At 49.6% G+C, this 20,695-nt stretch overlaps 1 protein-coding gene across 8 annotated transcripts in view; it reads right to left on the minus strand.

Moving 5' to 3' along the window:
• Nckap5l (NCK associated protein 5 like) overlaps positions 1-17,213 on the minus strand; it is a 35,276-nt gene extending 18,063 nt beyond the window's left edge. For 2 of the 8 annotated variants that reach the window (XM_031355377.1, XM_031355387.1), the window contains exons 1-2: positions 17,096-17,213; positions 6,823-6,996 (exon numbers count right to left, since the gene is read on the minus strand). The gene's annotated coding sequence lies outside the window, so the exon portion shown is untranslated. Of the gene's footprint in view, positions 1-6,712; positions 6,734-6,822; positions 7,548-17,095 lie in introns of those variants that run through there. The other 6 variants (XM_031355430.1, XM_031355367.1, XM_031355404.1 and 3 more) reach the window with 4 other exon arrangements.
• Between the last annotated feature and the right edge of the window lie 3,482 nt (positions 17,214-20,695).

A 20,695-nucleotide genomic window follows, 5' to 3' on the forward strand; every position in this document is an offset into this window, starting at 1 on the left:
GCCAGAGACACAATGGTCCTTCTGCAGTCATGCCTACTGGCTCCTCCTTCCACCTCCACTCAAGGATACTCTAAGAACCTACCACAGACACTCAGGTTCTTCCAAACCCAAGAAGAGCAGGACCAGGCTTATCCTACTAGGCAGTGTGGGGTGTTGTTAGCCCCTCGAAGGCTTCTGGATTTCAACATTCGTCATCTCGGCTCTCCGAGATCTCCTGTTCCCTGTCCAAGGCATGACCCAACAACAAAAAGAGCAGCTGCTGGAGGTGGGAGAGGGAAGGGTTTCCACACAATGGGTTTATTTGTAGGACTGCACACCAGGGGCTCAGCAGCCAAGTAGCCGAGGCCCCCCTCCCAAAAGGCCAGCCAAGAGCTAAGCTGGCCCAGCTAAGGAGATGGGAAAAAAATCAGGACCAGAAGATAAGGCCTAGCCCACTCCACAGTTGAGTTGCTGTGACTTCAGGCAAGTCAGTCTCTCGGGAAGAGGCTCCTTCCACTATGTGGAGATTGTTCCAGAATAGTAACTCTCACAGAGTGGTCTGGGGACCCCAGTAATGACACTATCTACCCTCATTATGCCGCCTTCTCCAGGGGCACTTCCCAAAGACTGTGTTGCCTGTGACCACAGCAGATGCCCACGACACAGAAGCAGATATGAGGGCCTTGCCGCTCTCTACAACGTCAGACACCAGATTTGCAAATAGTAAGAACACAGACATTTTCCATTTTTTTGTTATCATGGTTATAATTTCTAACATTTCTATCTCACTTTATTATTTTTCATTTGTTTGTTTTGAGACTTGGCCTCCAATATATAGCCTTGGCTGGCTTGGAACTTGCTATATAGACCAGGCTGGCCTTGAACTCAGAGAGCTGCCTGCCTCTTGAGGGCACAGCTAGGTGAGATGATGATGAAGTGTGCAAGTGTGTGTGTGTATGCATGTATGTATGTGCACGTGTATGCATGTGTGTATGTGCACGTGTATGCATGTGTGTATGTGCACGTGTATGCATGTATGTATGTGCACGTGTATGTCTGTGTGTACATGTGTTCTCATTTTGGTGCATGTATGAAGGTCAGAACTGACTACCAAAAGTTGTTTCTCTCCTTTCTGGTCCTAGGCGTCAAACTCAGGCCTTCAGGCTTGGTGGCAAGTGTGTTTACCTAGTAAACTGTCTCAATGTACCCATTTTCACACCTGTTGGACTGTCTGTCTGTTGTCTGTGCACGCACACGAAGGTCCATGTGTGGAAGTCAGAGGACAACTTTTGGGGGTCATCTCTCTTCTTCACCACAAGGTCTCTGGAGATCAAACTCCAGATGTTGTCAGGCTCAGTGTCAAATGCCTTTACTAGGATAAGCTGTCTCATTGGCCTTTAAGTGGACGAAATAAACATTTAAAACTCTCATTTCTAACACATGTAGGAAGGGTAGCAAGAGAGTAGAGAGGCTCCGCCCTGTGGCTTCCTGGCTACCACACTTCTATCTTGCCACAGGCCCTAAAACAATGGTTTGAAGCCTATCGAACTACAGACTAAATAAAGCTTGCCTTAAAAAGAAAGCATAGAGTTCAAAAACCAGAAGGCTTGAGAATCATGTTTGGTTGGTTTTTAGTTTTGTTTTTGCAGTGCTGGAGGTCAAACCAAGGGCTGAACATTCTACCAACCAGGCTGCGGCACAGCCCGAGGATCACCATCCAGAACAGCCGTCCTGGACCGAGAGGGAAAGTTCAGTTAACACTGTTACGCTATCTACAGGTGGGAAAGATGGCTAATCCAACTGAGAAGTTACACTGTCTGTCTATCAACCCAGCTCTCCTCTATCACCTATTATCTATCTATCTATCTATCTATCTATCTATCTATCTATCTATCTATCTACCATCTGTCTATAGCTTTCTACCTTTCTCATCCATGTATCTATTTATCATCTATCTATCTATCTATCTATCTATCTATCTATCTATCTATCTATCATCTGTCTATAGCTTTCTACCTATCTTTCTCATTCATCTATGTATCTAATTATCATCTATCTATATCCATCCATCCATCCATCCATCCACCCACCCACCCACCCACCCATCCATCCATCCATCCATCCATCCACCCATCCATCCATCCATCCATCCATCTATTTATCTATGGTCTCCAGTAGCTGAGGCTGGTCTGAACTCCGGATCCTACTTTCCCACTTCCCTAGCTGTGGGATTCGAGGGAAGCACAAGCCAAGCCCAGACTGAATCCAGTTTCGAAGAGTCACTGTAGCTGGAGCCCCTGTGGTCCTCTGGGATATCCTTTCTGCGGGGAATGGGAGAAGGACAGGCAAAGGACAGACACTCACTCCTGTCCCCAGCTTTTGTTTACCCACTTTCCTCACTTTCTCTGTGCCAACACAGGGGTCACCTGTGCCATGGGTCCTGCCAGCTCTCCATCAAGGCCTTCAGCTGAAACTACTACTCCAATCTTAAAATCATGATTCCTTCTCTGCTCTCCTCAAACTTCTGTCAGCTACCCACCCCGATTGCCAGCAGCTGGGATTCCTTCTGATCTCCTGCACGACATTTTTGTAGCCCTACAAGAATCGTAGCTTCACCAGGCTTGGTGGCACACATCTTTAATGTCAGCGCTCAGCACAGAGGCAGAGGCAGAGGCAGGTGGACCTCTATGAGCTCAGGGCCAGCCTAGTCTGTACACTGAGTTCCAGGCCAGCCAGGGCTACATGGTAAGACCCTGTCTCAACACAAAACACAGCACAAATCACCCCTCCCCACTCATCACCCATCAGAGCAGAGAGCTAGCTGTCTCTTCCCTGCCAGGGCCAGTTCATCTTGACTGACACATCCCTGTCTGGTTTTGGCATCTACCTTCTGAAGGCATTTTCTCATTCACTTTTTTACATGCTAGCAATTATTCTCAGAGCCTCGAACATGCTAAGCATCAACTCAAAAACTTCTCATGCAACTTTAAGATTATTTTTATTTTATGTAAATGAGTGTTTTGGCTGCATGTATGTGTGTGTGCCAGGTACATGCCTGGCGTCCACACGGTCAGAGGAGGACATCAGATTCTCTGAAATGGGGCTACATATGGGTGTGAGTAGTCATGTGGACTCTAGGAATTGAACCCAGGTCCTCTGGAAGATCAGCCAGTGCTCCAACACCATTCTCAGTTTTTCAATACCTCCCTTCAAAGCTAAGGGTTGTGGCCATTTCCTGTGAGGCTGAAACATTCCATCCTACAGGGAAACTCCTTAAACAGAAAGATGAGCAACTCAAAATAGCTTCAGGAAGTCCCTGAAACTGACCAGATTCATGAGGCTCCTTGCCGGCAGAGTGTGAAATAAAAGCTGAGGGTCCCTCTCAGGCCAAGAAAACTGAGCAGTAATGAAGACTCTGAGAGGAGAAAAGCCACAGAGAGGACTCCAGAGGCCAGGCGAGCTGCTTGGCGACGGTTAAACTCTGGAGCACCTGGAAAGGACACTGCAGCCTGCTGAGCAGTGAGTTCCAGGTTCCCAGCCGTGTCAGCTGTCACTCACGCTGGCATGCAGCCATCTCTCAGTCATTTCTGCTCCTGTAAGTAACTCCAATAAAATGGAACGGTTCACCAAGTTGGACTTTGGTGGTATCCACAGGACTTAGGTCTGTCCTGGGTCCCCTATCTAGAGTGAGTAGATGTGTGTTGTGCCCCCCATCCCCGAAAAAGTTTTGTCACACATGGCCAAGTTTCTCAAGAAGGAAGAAAACAAATAAACAAAAACAATACAAAAAAAAAAAAAATTCCCGAAAGGAGCCTCCCTCAGGCATGAGAGCTGGCCTGGAGGCTCAGGTGCAGGACAGCTGGTGGGCAGGCCAACTCACTTCCACCTAGGCCCAGATCCAGGGTTCTGAGATGACCACCCCAACATGCTCCCCACCTATGAACTGCAGGAGTGTGTGAAGGGGCTGGTCCTGCAGATTCAAAGCTGCAGGACCTCCATGTCACAGGGTAACATCAGGATCACTGGGGGGAGCCCCGGTGAGGTATGGATGGTGTAGCAGAAGCCAGAGGCCTCAAACCAGACCAATGACTCACTGCAATGAACATTTGCAAGTAAAGCTGTTTGGGATAAGGGTATACAGTGTGACACACTGTGACACACTGTGACACACTGTAACTCCCATTGACAGTTGTTTCCTTTTTTGTTGTTTTTATTTTTGTTTTCTTTGGTTGGGGGAGGCTGCAAGGGTGGAGGATGGATATGAAGAGATGGGGAGATGAGTGGGATTGAGGTATGAGGTGAAATTCACAAAGAATTCATAAAACAAAACAAAAACAACCAAAAAATCCTAAAGAACAAAACCTAAATGGATGAAAGGCTGTGGTGTCACCCTTCCTTACTCCTATCTTAAGTGCCAGGCCACTGCCACAGCAGTAAGTCCAAGCCACACCTCCTCTTCCTTACTCCTAAGTGCCAGGTCACTGCCACAGCAGTAAGTCCAAGCCACACCTCCCCTTCCTTACTTCTGTCTTAAGTGCCAGGTCACTGCCACAGCAGTAAGTCTAAGCCACACTTCCAAGTTTTTATTGCCTTCTCCAGGAATCCCTTCTACCTACACTTACTTTACCAAGCTTTGAGCAGAATCCCCACCCATACAATCCACCAGATTAAAGTGTGCCGCTGGGTATGGGGCCACACCATCTGAGCATGCTCAGGCACATCTCACGATGAAGGCTGGCCTGGGATACTTGAGTCCTCGGCCTCAAAGCACATCTACAAGTTACAGAGGAACACAGACAATTCAGTGGATTTTACTATATTCAGACAGGTGGCCAATCGAATCAGTCTTAGACAGTTTATTTATGCTTCCCTTTTCCTTAGCAGCTTCTACTCGTGTAGTCCAGGGGAACCACTGTGTAGCTTCTGTCTTCGTATGTTTCTTTATTCTGGACATTTTGTTTGAATGGAATCGCACAGTAAGTGGCCTCCTGTGACTGGCTCCTTTCACCCCGTTACAGTCTGTTCAGAGCTCACCATGCTTTATTGCTTCTCATTCTTCACTGCTAAGCCCTGTGCACAGCCCTCGTTCGGTTTATCCACTCCCTGAAGGTGTACACTCGGGCTGTCTGCACTTTGGGCTATTATAATAATACAATCTATGGGCACGTTTGTGGATAGCTGCATGTCTTCAATTCTCTTAGGGATCTGTGAGTAGAATTAGTGGATCATGTGACCTACTTCTAGTTGTTCAAGACCGCCCTCCAAAGCTGACCGTTTCGCCATGGCTTCCCTACACCCTCGCCGCCTGCTTTCCTGATCCTAGATGCTCTTACCTGTGTGAAGCGGTACTCACCGTGGTCCGGTTTTGAAAGTCTAACCATATAGCTCTGGCTAGCCTGCAACTTGCTATGTCTACATAAGACTCTAGCCTTGAGTTTACAGAGATCCTTCTGTCTTCTGAGTGCTAAAATTAAAATATGCATGCTACTATTACCAGTTCAGGTGGTTTGGGTTTATAATTTCCAGATGATTTACAATGTTGGCCATTATTTAGAGCTTCCCCGCCGCCCAGGGATTTAATTTCTTTTTATTTTATGTACATGGGTGCTCTTTCTGGCATATTTAGTCTATATCTTGTATGTGTGCGAGGCCCAGGGAGGTCAGAAGGGACAGTCAAATCCTCTGGGACTACAGGTACAGATGGTTGTGAGCCACCACGTGGGTGCCGGGAACTGAACCCAGGTCCTCTGGAAGATCAGCCAGTGCTCTGAACAGCCACCTCTCCAGCACCCCATTTTTAAATTTTTACTTGGAGAAATGTTTATTTGATTCTCTGACCATTTTCAAATTGGGTTTTCTAGACAGACAGACATCAGTATTCTTTACATGTTCTGAAGATAAGCCTCTTAGTTCATAGAAACTGCAAATATTCACTCCGTTCCGTGGGAGAACAGCTAGCAGCCTTGAGGGCTTTCTTCTGGCCCCCCTCCCTTCCCCACCCCCGGTGTGTACGTAAAGGATGGAGTAGCAAGTTACCGGTTATATATTCTTCTTTAAGCAGAGCAATTTTTAGAGGAAGAGATGACAGAATGAATTCACATCCTACCAGAACCCACATGGTAGCTCACAGCTGTCTGTAACGCCAGGATCTGACACCCACACACAGACATACATGCAGGCAAAACACCAATGCACATAAAATAACTAAATTACTTTTAAAAGTTAAAAAAAAAAAAAAAAAAAAAAAGGCAAGTGAATCCATGCGTACTCCAGGCCAGCCAGGGGTACCCAGTGAGGCCCTGTCTCAACTGCTCACCCTCATAAACTTATGAAAAAAGTTTAAACCTTAAAAATGTTAAGGGGCCAGAGGTGGTGGTGCACCCCATCCCAGCACTTGGGAGGCAGAGGCAGGCGGATTTCTGAGTTCGAGGCCAGCCTGGTCTACAGAGTGAGTTCCAGGACAGCCAGGGCTATACAGAGAAACCCTGTCTTGAAAAAAAAAAAAAAAGACAGAGCCTGAAATGACTTTTCTCAAAAGATGTGCAAATGTCCAGTAAATGTATAAATATTACTCACTAGCCATCAGGGAAATAGAAATCCAACCCACAGTAAGACAGCACCGCAGAGGTGCACACTACTGCAACAGCTTTAGGAAAAGGGTGATGCCGGCAAGTGCTGGAACACACGGAACAGGGGGTACGGCTGGCAGGGACGTAGACAGTGTCATGCTTACCGGAAGCAGTTCAGAGCTCTTCAAAATATTAAAGTAGAAATAACCCATGGCCATCAATCCCATTCTGAGCATGCAGCCAAAGGACATGAAATCCGTAGGCCAAGGACTACCTGTGCTCGTGTTAACTGCACAGCATACACACACAGCAGCCAGGAGGAGTCACAGCATACACAGCAGCCAGGAGGAGTCACAGCATACACAGCAGCCGGGAGGAGTCAGGATGAGTAAACAGGTGAATAATAAACCCAACGCGACAAACAAACACACCAGAATAGCATCCGGTCCTAGGAACGAAGGAAATCTTGTCAAGTGCCACAACGCAAATAATCTGGAGGACGTTACGTTACACAAAATGAGTCAGGTGTGCAAAGATAATCACTATATGCTCTCTTTCATGAATGACATTGGAAAAGGTGGACCACATAGAATTCAGAACAAAACGGCAGTTACTGGGGCTAGGGTTTTCTGGTGGAACCACACTGGTGGAGGTACACAAGATTTCAGTTACCCAGGAGGCAATGCATATGCTAGTCAGCTTGACTTAGCAAATCTGAAAACATACCAAACCATAATTTAGGCTGGGCCTGCTGGCATAGTCCTGTAATTTCAACTATTCAGGAGGTTGAGGCAGGAGGATTTGAAGTTCAAGGCTGTTCTGATCTGTAGACAGAGTTTATGGCTACCCTGGGTAAATTGGTAAGGCCCTAGATTTAGTCCCTATTACAACAACAACAAAACCCAAACAATAATAAACACATTGTAAACCAGGAGATGGCGGTGTATGCCTTTAATCCTAGCACTTGGGAGGCAAAGACTGGTGGATCTCTGAGTTTAAAGCTTGCTTGGTCTACAGAGCAAGTTCCAGGACAGCCAGGGCTACATACATACATACATACATACAGAAACTCTTGTCTCAAAAGAAAAACCAAAAACCAAACCAAACAAATTCAAAACAAACAAACAAACAAGCAAGCAAGCAAACAGCATTGTGACTTATACCTGATTAGTTCCCAGGGACAGAAGAAGTGCACATACAGAAGAGCACATACAGAAATGCACATACAGAAGAGCATATACAGAAATGCACATACAGAAGAGCACATACAGAAATGCACATACAGAAGAACACATACAGAAGAGCACATACAGAAATGTACACACAGAAGAGCACATACAGAAGTGTACATACAGAAGTGCACATACAGAAATGCACATACAGAAGTGCACATACAGAAGTGTACATACAAAAGGAAGGAGGCAGGAAACTTTGGGTGCATGTGCAAACAGAATGATTCAGCACAGCTAGACCCAAGGGCACCCAAAGGTGAGTATTTTTCATGTTCTGATCCAGGGTGGACACTATCTGTGTTCGTAATCCCCCAGACACATAAACCCAGGCATGACCACTTCTGCTTGTGACCCCAGCATTGGGAAAGCAGGGATAGGTGGATCCCAGGGGCTCACTGGCCAGTCAGACTAGCCCAAACCAGTAAGCTTCAGGTTTAGTGAGAAAACATGTCTCAAGGAATGAAGGCAGACTGTATGAGCGTGCGTGTGCACACACACATACACATACACCAAACACATAAGAAGGGGGTTAGGGAGATACTGGTGTAATCAGAGACATGCTGGTGCTTTCAGGAAAGTCAGAGGCCTTGGAGGTGATGCGTGGCAGAGCTGACTGGGGGAACAAGGGTTACTGCTTAGATAGACGACAGAAGCCAGGATGGCTGCTCCAGGCTCACCCACAGTCTCAGGGAAGCTGCCAGACACCCTTCCTGCTCCCCATACTTGACCCCAGGACCTGCTCCTCCAATCTTTGTACCTAAATTTCTTCTAGCAGGAGCAGGCTCTGGTTAGCCTCTGTACTGGGGCAGCTCCAGCACAGTAAGCCCGGATGTCCTTCCTAGGTGGCCAGCTCAGACCTGGAGGGAGCAGCCAATCGACTTCACCTCTGTACTCAGACCTGGCTTTCCCTCTTAGGCTTTCCCTCCAGCCTGCAAATGGAAGTGTGATTTCTATTCTGATTCTGGCTAGAGCCTGACCTGAGAAGAGACTGAGAAAGTCTGTGAACTCCTCTGGGCCTCCATTTTATCCTCTGTAAAATGGGAATAAGCCCACTTTGACATCTTCGCCAGCAGAGCACAGGAGGACGGTATGGCGGAAAGGTCTAGGATTGGTTAGAGCCTCCCAGCTGCAGAGTGGTGGTGTGGTTTGTGCAGCACTCCTGGTGCCTTTGGGAACTAGCAATCTCCTTTGATATTGCTGTTCTCAAGGCCTGAAGGCTTTCCAGGAAAGCAGTGGGGGAGGAGAGGAAGGGAGGGCAGAGCTAAGAGTGTCAGCCTTCTTCTGGGGAGGGGGCACAGGAAGTGAGGTGCTGTCTACACAGGAAATGAGAAGCAAACACCCCCAAACTTCCTTCCAGAAGCAGGGAGGGGAAGCAGGTTTCAGCTTTGGCAGAACCCAGGGCCCAGGGTTGGGGAACTGTGAAGGTACAGAGGGGTGGGAAGGCGGGAGGGAGGCACCTTAGCACCATCTGTCAGAGAAGGGGCAGTCTCTGCCTCGGACACAAAAGAACCTAGGATGTCTCCCACACTTGGGAAGCAGAGAGAACAGAACCACTAAGCCAGGCTGTGGAAGCCAGCACTGTAGCTCACGTGGTGCATATCTTCAGCCTTGGCCCGGCGCCCTATTCCAGCAGTGCCCAGCCACACAGCTCGGCACGCGCCTCCGCTCACTCTGCTCGCTCTCGTGAATACACACCAAGCTGGGGCAGGCCCTGTGAGTACTCACTCCTCAAGAACCTGCGTTTTCTTTAAAGCTGACATGGACTTGTAATGATTTATGGGTACAGTATCATAATTCAGTACAGGGCGTGACAATCACGTCAAGGCTGCCTCGGCCCTTATCTCGGCTGCGCTTGCCATTTACAACTGTTCAGTTGCTTGATAAATGCAGACTTTCTGGATAGGAAGTTCCAAAATATCTGCTGGCTTCACGAGTGGCCTTGTAAAGCTTAAAAACTCCTCAGCAGCTGGGTTGGGCATGAATTCTGGCATCTGAGTGAAGATCAGCATTTGGAGAATGAATTCTGACAGGGCTTTGCACTGAGTACGGGAACCTGAGACGGACACTGAGTCTGGAATATCTGTGAACCACTCCCTGTGAAATGCTTGCTTTCAAGATGACAGTAAAGGGGTTGGGGTCACTGACAGTGATGTGGTTAGGGGTGGTGTCCTTTGAGATGAAATAAGTGCCCTTATAAAAGAGGCCACAAAGTCCTGGGCCTGGGGAGATGGCTCAGCAGTTAAGAGCACTGACTACTCTACCAGAGGTCCTGAGTTCAAATCCCAGCAACCACATGGAGGCTCACAACCATCTGCAATGAGATTCAATGTCCTCTTCTGTTGTGTCTGAAGATAGCTAAAGTGTACACATATAAATAAAATAAATAAATTTTAAGAAAATAAAAGAGGCCATAAGCTGGTTATGGTGGCTCATGTTCATTTCAATGCTCAGGGGGCAGAGGGAGAGAGAGGTTCAAGATCAGCCTGGAATACATTGTGAGATCTGTTTTGAGCAAGAACGAAAACAAAGCATAGAGGCTTTAATTACAGCCTGCTCCTCAGACCCTTCCTCTGTCGTCCGTCCGTGTAACCCCTAGAGAACCCTTTGACACTTTCTAGCACAGAACACAATGAGTGGGATTTGTCTTTGAACCTGAACTCTGTCCATCCTTCACAGGTCAGGCTCGATCTTGGACTCCTCTGCTAAAGCTGTCAGAAGTTAGTTACTGTGTGTTGCTGGCAACATCTGAAGTTCATGGGGTTTTGCTAAAGCAGTCTGAGGCCTACAGCTTGGGAAATCCCTCCAACACTTGGGCTGCCAACAGGTAAGATAACGGATGGACAGTGTAAGTGACACTGTCTTTTAGAAAGAGGGGGAAAGAGAATTTGCATGAAGGAGCCCCAGAGGCAAGCATGGTGACACAGGGCTATCAGCTAACATGGAAAGCTGAGGCCAGGCAGTGGTGGTGCACGCTCTTAATCCTAGCCTTTGGGAAGCAGAGGCAGACAGATCTCTTGAGTTTAAGGACAGCACAACCGATAGAGTTACGGGGCAGCCAGGGCTACATGGAGGGACCCTGTCTCAAGGCATCTCTGAATGTGGCTCAAAGTCACACCTTGTCTGGGATGTGTCTTTAAGGCCCCAGGTCCAGTCACCAGCACTCCAAAAATAATTTAAACAGCGAAGAATTACTACAAATTTGAAGCTATTCTGGGTTACACAGTAAGTTCTGGAAGGCCAGTCTGAGCTATAGAGTAAGCCCTTGTTTAATTAAAAACAAAACAAAACAAACAAACAAACAAAAAACCAAAACCCAGCCCGAAACAAACACAATCTAAAAACCAGACTACTTGACCTTCAAGTATGGATCTGAGACAGTCTTGCTGGAATCACGGGCCTGCAGCATCATGATGGGCTAACTACGTTTGTTCTAAAGTTTCTCCCAGCTGTGTCCATCAATAGTCCTGTGAGAATAAGTAAAGAAAACACCCCGGGAGCGGGTGAGGTGATAAGGGGGGCACTTTGACCATGGGCACCAACGCCTTGCTTCCTTTCTTTTTTTTTTTTTTGGTTTTCGAGACAGGGTTTCTCTGTGTAGCCCTGGCTGTCCTGGAACTCACTCTGTAGACCAGGCTGGCCTCGAACTCAGAAATCCGCCTGCCTCTGGCTCCCAAGTGCTGGGATTAAAGGTGTGCGCCACCACTGCCTGGCCAAGGGGAGGCTTTTTTATCCCCAGGCTGGGACACAGCTGCTGTATGGACACAGCAGCACCTCACTTCTCAGAAACTGGTCAGAGCTAATAAGTGATGTGTTAATGTGAACAGTGGTTCCAACCTTCCGAAGGCTGTGACCCTTTAATACAGTTCCTCATTCTCTGGTGTCCCCTAACCATAAAATTATTTTCATTGCTACTTCGTAACTGTAACGTTGCTACTGTTATGACTCGTGAGCCAACACATGGTTGCTGGGAATTGAACTCAGGACCTCTGGAAGAGCAGCCAGCACTCTTAACCACTGAGCTATCTCGCCAGTCCTTATAAGTGGCGATGTAAACATCTGTGTTTTCGGAATGAGTCGTTTGACCCAGAGGTTGAGAACCACTAGTGTAGCCCCCTAGAAAGGCAGCAGAGTCTAGTCAACACTGGGAAAAGCAGATCCCCCCCGACGCTACACACAACTTGGGAGCTAGGATATGGGAAGTGGGTCCCGGGGAGACTTTTGAGTCAGGTGGGGGTGAGGTAGACAACTGACTTCTGGAGATGTCTGGTATTGCTGTGGGCAGGTTCTAGGGAGTACCCCAACATACAACCCCTCTGCATACAAGGACCAATTACAGCCCCTATATCAACCTAGCAGGTGTTAAGTGAATCAGCCTTTGGAAACTGAGCCCCTAAGAGCCCTGGGCAGCACCCCAAGAGTTCAGAGCTCTTCGCAGCTTGCCCCTGGGGGTCAGAAGCAATTTAAGGCTGCAATGCCAGAGAAGTACAGACCAGTAGGATCCACTGCTCAGGCCCTGCAGGCTACAACACAAAAGCAGCTTGGGAATCAGACCTCCTTCCAAAAGAGCCTTTTGTTTTGTTTTGTTTGTTTTGTTTTGTTTGTTTTGTTTTGTTTGAAGCCCGTCTGAGATGGAACCAGGGCTTTTAAGGCTCTTGACTACTGGTTTGCATTTCTGGCCCTGTAATTTTTCCTTTTTAAATAAAAAAGGCTCAGTTGAGTACTGCCAAACTCCCAGAGCTCAAGGCCCAGCAGCACGAGGCTCAGGGTGCCGTGCCTAACTGGGTTCTTGTAAGCACCTACTGGGTTTTTAGAAATCAGCAATGACAGCGATGATAATTCACCTTAATAACACCCTGGCCTCCTCAGACTTCTTTCATCTGCGCAACTCCCAGAGCTGAGGAAAATGGTAATTATGGAGCAGATGCCGCACCCCAATGATGATGTGTTATTAATTCATGAGGACTGGCTGGGAAACTGAGGCCCAGGGAGAAGGATCTTGCTCCGGTGCAGGCAAGGTCCCGGTGCTCAGAGCGGTTGGGCAGTCGGGAACTGGAGGTTTCAGTTCCACTCCTGCAGTTTGAGAAGATGTGAAAGGGAGGTGCACTCACTCCAAATGTGGACTGGGAGGAAGGTAAAGACAGCCCCCCCCATGTGTGTCCCAAACTACCCCACATGGCCGCTGCAGGACCAGGTGGACAGCCCTGGCAGGGTGCTAGGGCCTTTGTCTCTGAGTCCCCGCTCCACTCGCCTGGAGTACAGGGCCAACGGCTGCCTGAGCCACCCCTTGAGTGCACTCAGAGACCACAAGGTAAGGAAACTACATCACAAGCACAGTGTAAGAGGGTGCAATGGGGGGCCAGGGGGTGGGCAACTTGCAGCTGAGTGTGGGGATCTAAGCAAGAGCATGTCAAGAAGTGGGGAGTCCAGGACTGCACAGCTCAGGGCCTGGCATTTGTTCAATCCCCAGCACAGGAGAAAAAAGTCACTGAAGACCCTTTCTTGGGATCAAGTTTATTGCAGCACCTATCCACCTTCGGCTGTCCTCTCTTCAAACGGCCTCAGGCTGGCCTGCCTCAGAGCCATTCCTCAAGATGGGATTGTCACTTCTGCCTAGCAACAGCTGCAGCCCTAGCTCTCACAGGGATTCCACCAATAACTGCTTTCAAATCATGAGATCCTTTCCACAGCAAGGCCTGTCTGGTCACCACTGGAGGATGTCACAGACATCCCCAGACAGCATGATGTTCAAGAGGGCAGGCAGAGGCAGGCCCACAGTGGGTCTCTCCCATCTTTATCCAGGGAGAGAAGCAGCGAAAACTCAAACTAGGAATGCAGATGACAAGACCCTGCAGGTACAGCCCTACTGTGTGCCTGGCACTGAGTCGATGCTGGGGACAAATAAAGCTGCATCTCCCGGGAAACTGCCTTCTCTTCTGGTTCCAGCAGTGTCCAGGGCCTCAGAGGTTCCTCCAGCAGTGGGAAAGCTGACCGGAGAGAGCACTTGGCGAACCCTAGCCCACTGTAGAGCTACCTCGCTCAAGAACCGGCTTGCTCTGCTCTGAACACAACCAGGTCTCTGAGAATGACAAATTAAGGCAGAAAGCAGCCATGCGAAGGCAGTGACCAGAGGCTGGACTCCCACCTTGGACCCTTACCACCACCTGAATCACATCCTACCTAGTTGCCACTTTCCTCATTTGTGTTGGGGGATGGGGAGGCTGTTGAGATAGAGTCTCACTATGTAGCTCTGCCTGGCTATGTAGACTAGGCTGGCCTCATACACCTAGAGATCAGCCTGCCTCTGCCTCCGGGATGCTGGGGATAAAGGCATGTGCCACCACCACCTGGCCAGTTTCCCCATTTTGACTTGAAGGTGGGCCCTAGACTAGATTTTTCTCTCGGATTCCTTCCAGCCTGTGGAAGCTCTGTGTTGTTTTGATGTGGTGGCAGATCTCAGGTTGATTTACATAAATTTGCATGTTCAATAAAAAAAAAAAAGTACAAGTATAGAAAATCCAATCAGTCCATGAGAGCGGCCAGACAGGCTGGAGGAGCCTGCCAGGTTCATGGAAGGGACTGTCAAGGCAGACAGTGGTATATAGCAAGGGTACTTGGGAGAAGGGCTGGGGACTCCGGAGTGAGGAGAGCCTGCTCTGAGAGATATATACAGCTCTGGTGACTCGGGTCTGCACCCTGGGGCCCCTCACCCTTCACTCAGGCTGTCCTTTCTCCTTCACTGGGCCTCGGGCTGCCAGCCTCAAAGCCATTCCTCAATATGGGTTTGCTGTTTCTGCCTAGCGACAGCTGCACCCTTTGCTCTCTCTCTCACAGGGACTCCACCAATAACTGCGTGCTGGGAAATGGACTTCTTGGGGTTTCCATCCTCCACGTCAAGGGCCTCACAACAGTGAGGGACGCTTCCTAGGATTTCACCTACAAGCCTTCTGTTGATGCTTCACTCACACGGGCTGGCAGGGCTGGGGCTAGAGGGCTCCCGGGAGGACTAGGAAAGCTGACAGAGTGAAGGGCAATGCAAGAGAATGTGTCTCACATCCCCGGGCCTCTTTCAGTGCCATCATCTCCTACAGTCGCCTTCACCTGGGAGCCCAAGGACGAAAACAGATGAGAACATGGAGCTGTTTGGTTCTTGGGCTGGAAAGCAAGTCTGGGCTGGAGCTCCCGAGTCCTGAGAAAGCCCTACCTCCAAGAGGCAAGGGGGCTGGGCGGAAGGGGCAGCTTCCCCCTGTTGCTCTGAAGTACAGAGGGGCAGTGTGCAGAGCCAGCAGGTAGGATGGGCAACAGCACTGGGGCCCTCCTTGCCCTCTTCCCACAAGAGGGTGGATGAATGTGCTGGCCTCCCTGGCTCAGGTCCTAAAACAAGTCCCAACAGCTGAGATGCAAACTGTCTGCTGGGAATCTGCCTACCCCGCTGGCCCCTGGCTGCCTCCTCCTCTCTCAAACCCTCCCCAAAGACCCAACTCAAAGACTGGCCCAGTCATGATGTCTCACCTTGATGGGTGGGCCGAACCTGAGCCAGCGGGAGTTCATACCCCAAGGCACCAGGGTGAACAGAGAAGGTCTATTCACAGGCAGAACAAAGTTCTGTTTCTCTCAATCCAAAATTCGAATCCTAATAAACTGGGGCCCAGCAGTTTGGCTCTCTTCATGGAGCCTGCTTGCTGGAGGACCCTTCTCCCCTGGAGTCACCACCACCTCCCTGTATGTGTGTGTGTGTGTGGGGGGGGTAGGCTTAGATCTTTCTGGTCCTACTGATGAGTTCTGAAGATGAAGGAAACTGTGCTCAACAGAAGCAAGCTATCTTGCTCAAGGTCACAGCGGGCTGCAAGTCCAGGGCCTAGAGCTCCTGACTCTGGTCATCCTGACAGCAACTAGTGCACATGCACAGATAGTCTCTGCCTTATGTTATGACAGAGTGCATCCCTCTTCTGAAGCCCGACTCTGTCCCAAAGGTTAGAGCTGGAGAATATACTGTAGAGCCAAAGACACCTTAGGTGGACCACAGGCACTGGAAACACAACCAAACAACCTATGTGGGAATACTTCTCAACAAGGAACTCTGCTCACACACTAGGCCAGATTGGGAGGGGGGTCCTGTAAGACAGAAGAGGGTCTACAACAAAGCAGCTGTGCAATGCTCACTTCCCCTCAGAGGCCTGAGCACACAATAGTGAGAGAATCCTTCCCCATGGTTCCTCACACCAGTCCTGATTGCCGGCCTCTGTCTCCAACCACTTCCTCTGGCTGACAATTGTGTTAAAGCAGGAGGGCCCACTGGAGAAGGGGAGAGTTCGTGGGGAGGGAAATTGAGATTGCCTCTAAACCTAAGGAAGCCCTGATGCCTAAAACCTCGGGCTCCTGAGGAAGGCAGCCTTTAAAAAGCAGCTGCTGGGCAGGCTGGGTAGGTTTATCTGAGCCCTCTTGAAAACCAGACTTAGGAGACGAAGGCCTTCTATGCCCTTGGGACAGCGCCAAGGCTAGAGAGACAAGAGGTGCCTTCCGCCCAGGATATAAAGAGAGGGAGTTGGGGTCCCAACAGCCGCTTTCCTGGGCCTGCTAAACCCAGGGAATGCCAGGCACAAATAAATTCTCTGCATTCTTTTAGCACCCCAGCCCAAACCCAGAAACCTTTTCAGTCGGGGCTGCCCTGTCCCTTACTCCAGCCCAACCCATCCATCTCCTTCGCTCAGCCTCTATTCAGCGTGCAGGTTGTCGGGTTCCCTTCTTCCCACAGCCCCTCAGAGCCTCAGCAGGGTGGTTCCCAAGACCCGGTCACTCCGCCTTTCCCCGCCTCCCCCACGCCCTACAGCCCCGGGCCACAGGGACTGGAAGGAGTGCGAAGGGGTGCCCGGGGCTGCAGTCTGCGCCTGCGCCTTGGGGAGAGCCCCCTCCCTCCGCAACCCAGCCCCGCTAAACGGTACCGGGACCGTGGGATACGGGGAGGGTGGGATGCGCAGAGGGGGCAAGGTCAGTGCTTTCAAAGAGGGAGGGACACCCGCCACCGGAACATCCCCCACTCCCGAAAGTTTCCCTTCCGGGGCCACCGAGTGTGCGCGAGGATGGCGCAGGGGGCGGGAGGGGGTGGGGTGGGGGGGTGGACAAAGTCACAACAGGACCCCTCCTGGGAGAGTGCGGCGCGAGGGGCTGGCGGGCGTCGAGGTGTGGGCCGGAAGCCTCGCAGCCCCTTCCAGCCGAAGCTGCCACGAGAGCCTTCCACCCCACACTCCGCGGCCCCCGCCCGGGGCGTGCGGCCCCCCACCTCACAGCCCGTTAAATGCCAAACAGGCCTTAACTTACCGAAATCAGGTGCTGAGCTCGGCAGGCTCGGTCCACAGGGTCCATGACCGCATCTCGGGGGCGGGCGGACGGGGGGGGCAGAAAGAGGGGGGTACCGGAGCCGCCTCTTGATGTCAAGGCTTTAAAGGGGCCAGTGAGCCCCGCCCCCGGCGCAGGCCCCGCCTCCCTCCTCCCGATCAGCCAATCCCAGCTCAGCCTGGGCGCGCGCCCCTCCCAGCTCTGTCCAGATGTTCCCAGGACGAGAGCGAAGTCTGCCCGGCCGGCGCGCGCCGCTTCCGCCCGGGTGGGCAGGGCCTCCCCTCCCGTCTGCGGAGAAACACTCTTGCCCAGGCCGGAGCAGACCTGCCTAGCCTCCCCAGAGCTGGGGGTCGGCATGCCAGGCCCGGCCGAGTGGGACTGGAGCCGGGGCATTTAGAACAGAGAAAACTTAAGTAGGTTCGCGCGGGCCCACGGGCATGCGCGTCTGCTTCCGTGGGTCTGGGCGTGCACGTGTATGTGGTTGAGAGCGTGTTTGTAATTTGCTGCATACGTGTTAGGTGCAAGTCTACAGGAAGAAGAAGCTTGAGTGTCTCCTTGGCCTTAAATGCACCCGCCTCTCTTTTCCATCTCTAGGTCGGGGACCTCCCAGAAATCTAGAAAACTGGAAGCGAGGAAAAGGCACCTGTGTAGAAAAGAAAGCAGGGCTGGTTCAGACCCAGGCGTGGTTGCTCATGAGAAATCCTCGCATTTGTGAGGCAGAGGCAGGCAGACCTGCAGTGCAGAGAGAGAAACTGTGGTTGGTTTTTAGCTACTATCTATCAGGGAAGAGGAAAGTGCAGTTCAGGGCTGGCATGGAGGAAACAAGCTAATTAACTTTTGCAGGCCCTTGCAACGTAAGAGCCTATTTGTTGTTACTGGTTTTGTTGAGACAGGATCTCTAACCCTGGCTAGCCAAGAACTCATGATATAGGCCTGGCTGACCTTGAGCTTCTGTCTCCATTTTGATCCTTAAACATTTATTTGCCTTCGGTGAATACCTTATAATCCTCAACTGTGTGCGCTGTATTAACTGGCCTGGATGTGCACATTCTGAATTCCACACAGGGAAATTCAAAGGTATCTTTGGACACAATGTATATTTTATTAACATTGCTTCTGTCCTAGGTGTACAGGTGTACAAATGAGACTTAAAGCAAAATTCGTCGATTAAAAGAACATGTGCTGTGCGGGAGTATAGGGTGGTCAGGTCAGCTGCGATCCATTTAAGGTTTCCCCTCTGAAGAAGGCATTATAAAGTGGAAGTCTTTATAATGGAGAACTCGAGTAGGACCCAGGCAGGAATAAAGGCAAGCGATCAGCAAGAAGCTAATTGCTGGCATGGGACAGCAAGCGAATCCCCTTTTGTAGAAGGGGGGAAGTTAATGCAAGAAGTTTTATCCAGAAAGCAGAGCATGTAAATAAGGGAGTCATTTTGGATTAAACAACAACAGAAAAACCTCTGGTCTCACTGTATAACTCAGGCTGACTTCCAACGCTCTGTCCTCCTGTCTCATGTACTGGGTGTTAGGACAGCAGGTCTGCCGCCACGCCTGGAGCTTTACACACACCAAGCATGCACTCTGTTGTGGAGCCAAATCTATAGCCTTCTACTCTCTCCTCATCTTGTTTCTTGATGTTCTGTTAGGGCACCTTTGGACACAAGGCTGATTAATCCTTGGCCAGTCATCCAATATTGACTGAATAGAGATTAATGCCTGGCCCTGGGGGTGTATCAATAATTAGACAGATTCTCCCCTCAGAGGGCTCTGAAGCCCAACGCAAATGATGCATCACTATTCTAGCGCCTTGGGATGGAAATCCTTTTTTTATTGTTGTTGTTTGTTTTCTTCAAGACAGGGTTTCTCTGTGTAGCCCTGGCTGTCCTGGAACTCACTTTGTAGGCCAGGCTGGCCTCGAACTCAGAAATCCGCCTGCCTCTGCCTCCCAAGTGCTGGGATTAAAGGTAAGTCTGTCAGGCATTTCTAACTATTTTGAATGTTTATAAGTAACTGAATTTTTGGAAGCAAATGACATCCAGATTGGTTTTGTTGTTGTTGTTTGGTTTTTTGTTATTTGTTTGGTTTCTCGAGACTGGGTGTACTGGAATTCTCTCTAGACCATGCTGGCCTTGAACTCCGAGATCCCCCTTGCTTTGCCTTCCGAGTGCTGGGATTGAAGGCGCGCACCACTGCCTGACTTAGATGTTTTGTTCACGTGCTTACCCTTATTTAATAAGCACAGGCAGAACATTGGTACATGGCCTTGCCCTCCTTACCGGCTCTTGAGCCCTTGATATTTTGACAGGCTTTATCCTTCACACAACTTCATCCTTAGAGACTGAAGAAGCTGTAGCAGTGCTCCACGGTTCTCTTTCTTGGATGAGGCATGCTACATTTTGATTCAGTTTTACTAATCAATTTATTAAAAGTCTGAAGCCCCAAAGTTGATTGTTCTCCATTCTCACTCTGCATCACTAATCACAGCCTTTCCTTGTAATAAGACAAGCTAGACTTCTTGGGGGTTGGGGTTGTAGGCTGCTGTTTTACAAACGCGTGTGATGGGGTGGCACCACTGTGTAGATAGCAATGATGACCTCAGAGAGCCACGCCCTCGCTGCTCACAGCTGCATCTGAATAGCATAGTCTTACCTTTTTAAAAAAGATTTATTTTGCCGGGCAGTGGTGGCTCACACCTTTAATCCCAGCACTTGGGAGGCAGAGGCAGGTGGATTTCTGAGTTCAAGGCCAGCCTGGTCTACAGAGTGAGTTCCAGGTCAGCCAGGGCTACACAGAGAAACCCTGTCTTGAAAAAAACAAAAACAAAAAAACAAAACCAAAAAAAAAAAAAAAAGAAAGAAAGAAAGAAAAAGAAAAAGAAAGAGGCACTTGGGTTACTACCTAGCTTCTTACACTGCCCAACCTACCTATTTTTCAGGCTGGGTCAACTCCAGGAAATGATTATCTAGACATTACTACTTCCTGCTAAGAGGGACAAAGGGACAAAGGAGCTCGCTGGTGTTCAGTTAATTTTCTCAACAGGAGAAGCCATTGCCGATGAGTAAGCCATTGCCAATAGGAGGGAGCCATTGCCAATAGACTTTGAAACCTGTCACCTGTAAGATATGATGGACCCACTCACGTCCTTGAATTTCTCTTTCTCTTTCTTTCTTTCTTTCTTTCTTTCTCTCTTTTTTTTTCTTTTGAGTTGGATCTTGCTACTCAGGAAGATCACAAATTCAAGGCCCACCTGGGTTACAGAGCGAGTCCAAAGGTCAGTTCAGGTAACTAAATGAGACCCTATCTCAAAATAAAAAGTAAACAAAGGGTGGGGGGTTATTGCTCAGTGGAGAGTACTTGCCTAGGATGTCCTGGGCTGAGGCCCTGCGAATTCTCACTGAGCTTTTAATCTGTGCCAGGCATTGTGCATATAGTGTCAGGATCAGTAGTAGGGATGACTTGGAGACATAAGCAATGTGAGAAGAGTACTTTCTCTTCAGAGCGAGGCAGAGCCTTGAATGGTGAGGTGAGGGTTGGGGGCAGAGCCTTGCATGGTGAGGTGAGGGTTGGGGGCAGAGCCTTGCAT

The sequence above is a fragment of the Mastomys coucha genome, unplaced genomic scaffold, assembly GCF_008632895.1.
Source record: "Mastomys coucha isolate ucsf_1 unplaced genomic scaffold, UCSF_Mcou_1 pScaffold11, whole genome shotgun sequence".
NCBI classification, from domain to species: Eukaryota; Metazoa; Chordata; class Mammalia; order Rodentia; family Muridae; genus Mastomys; species Mastomys coucha.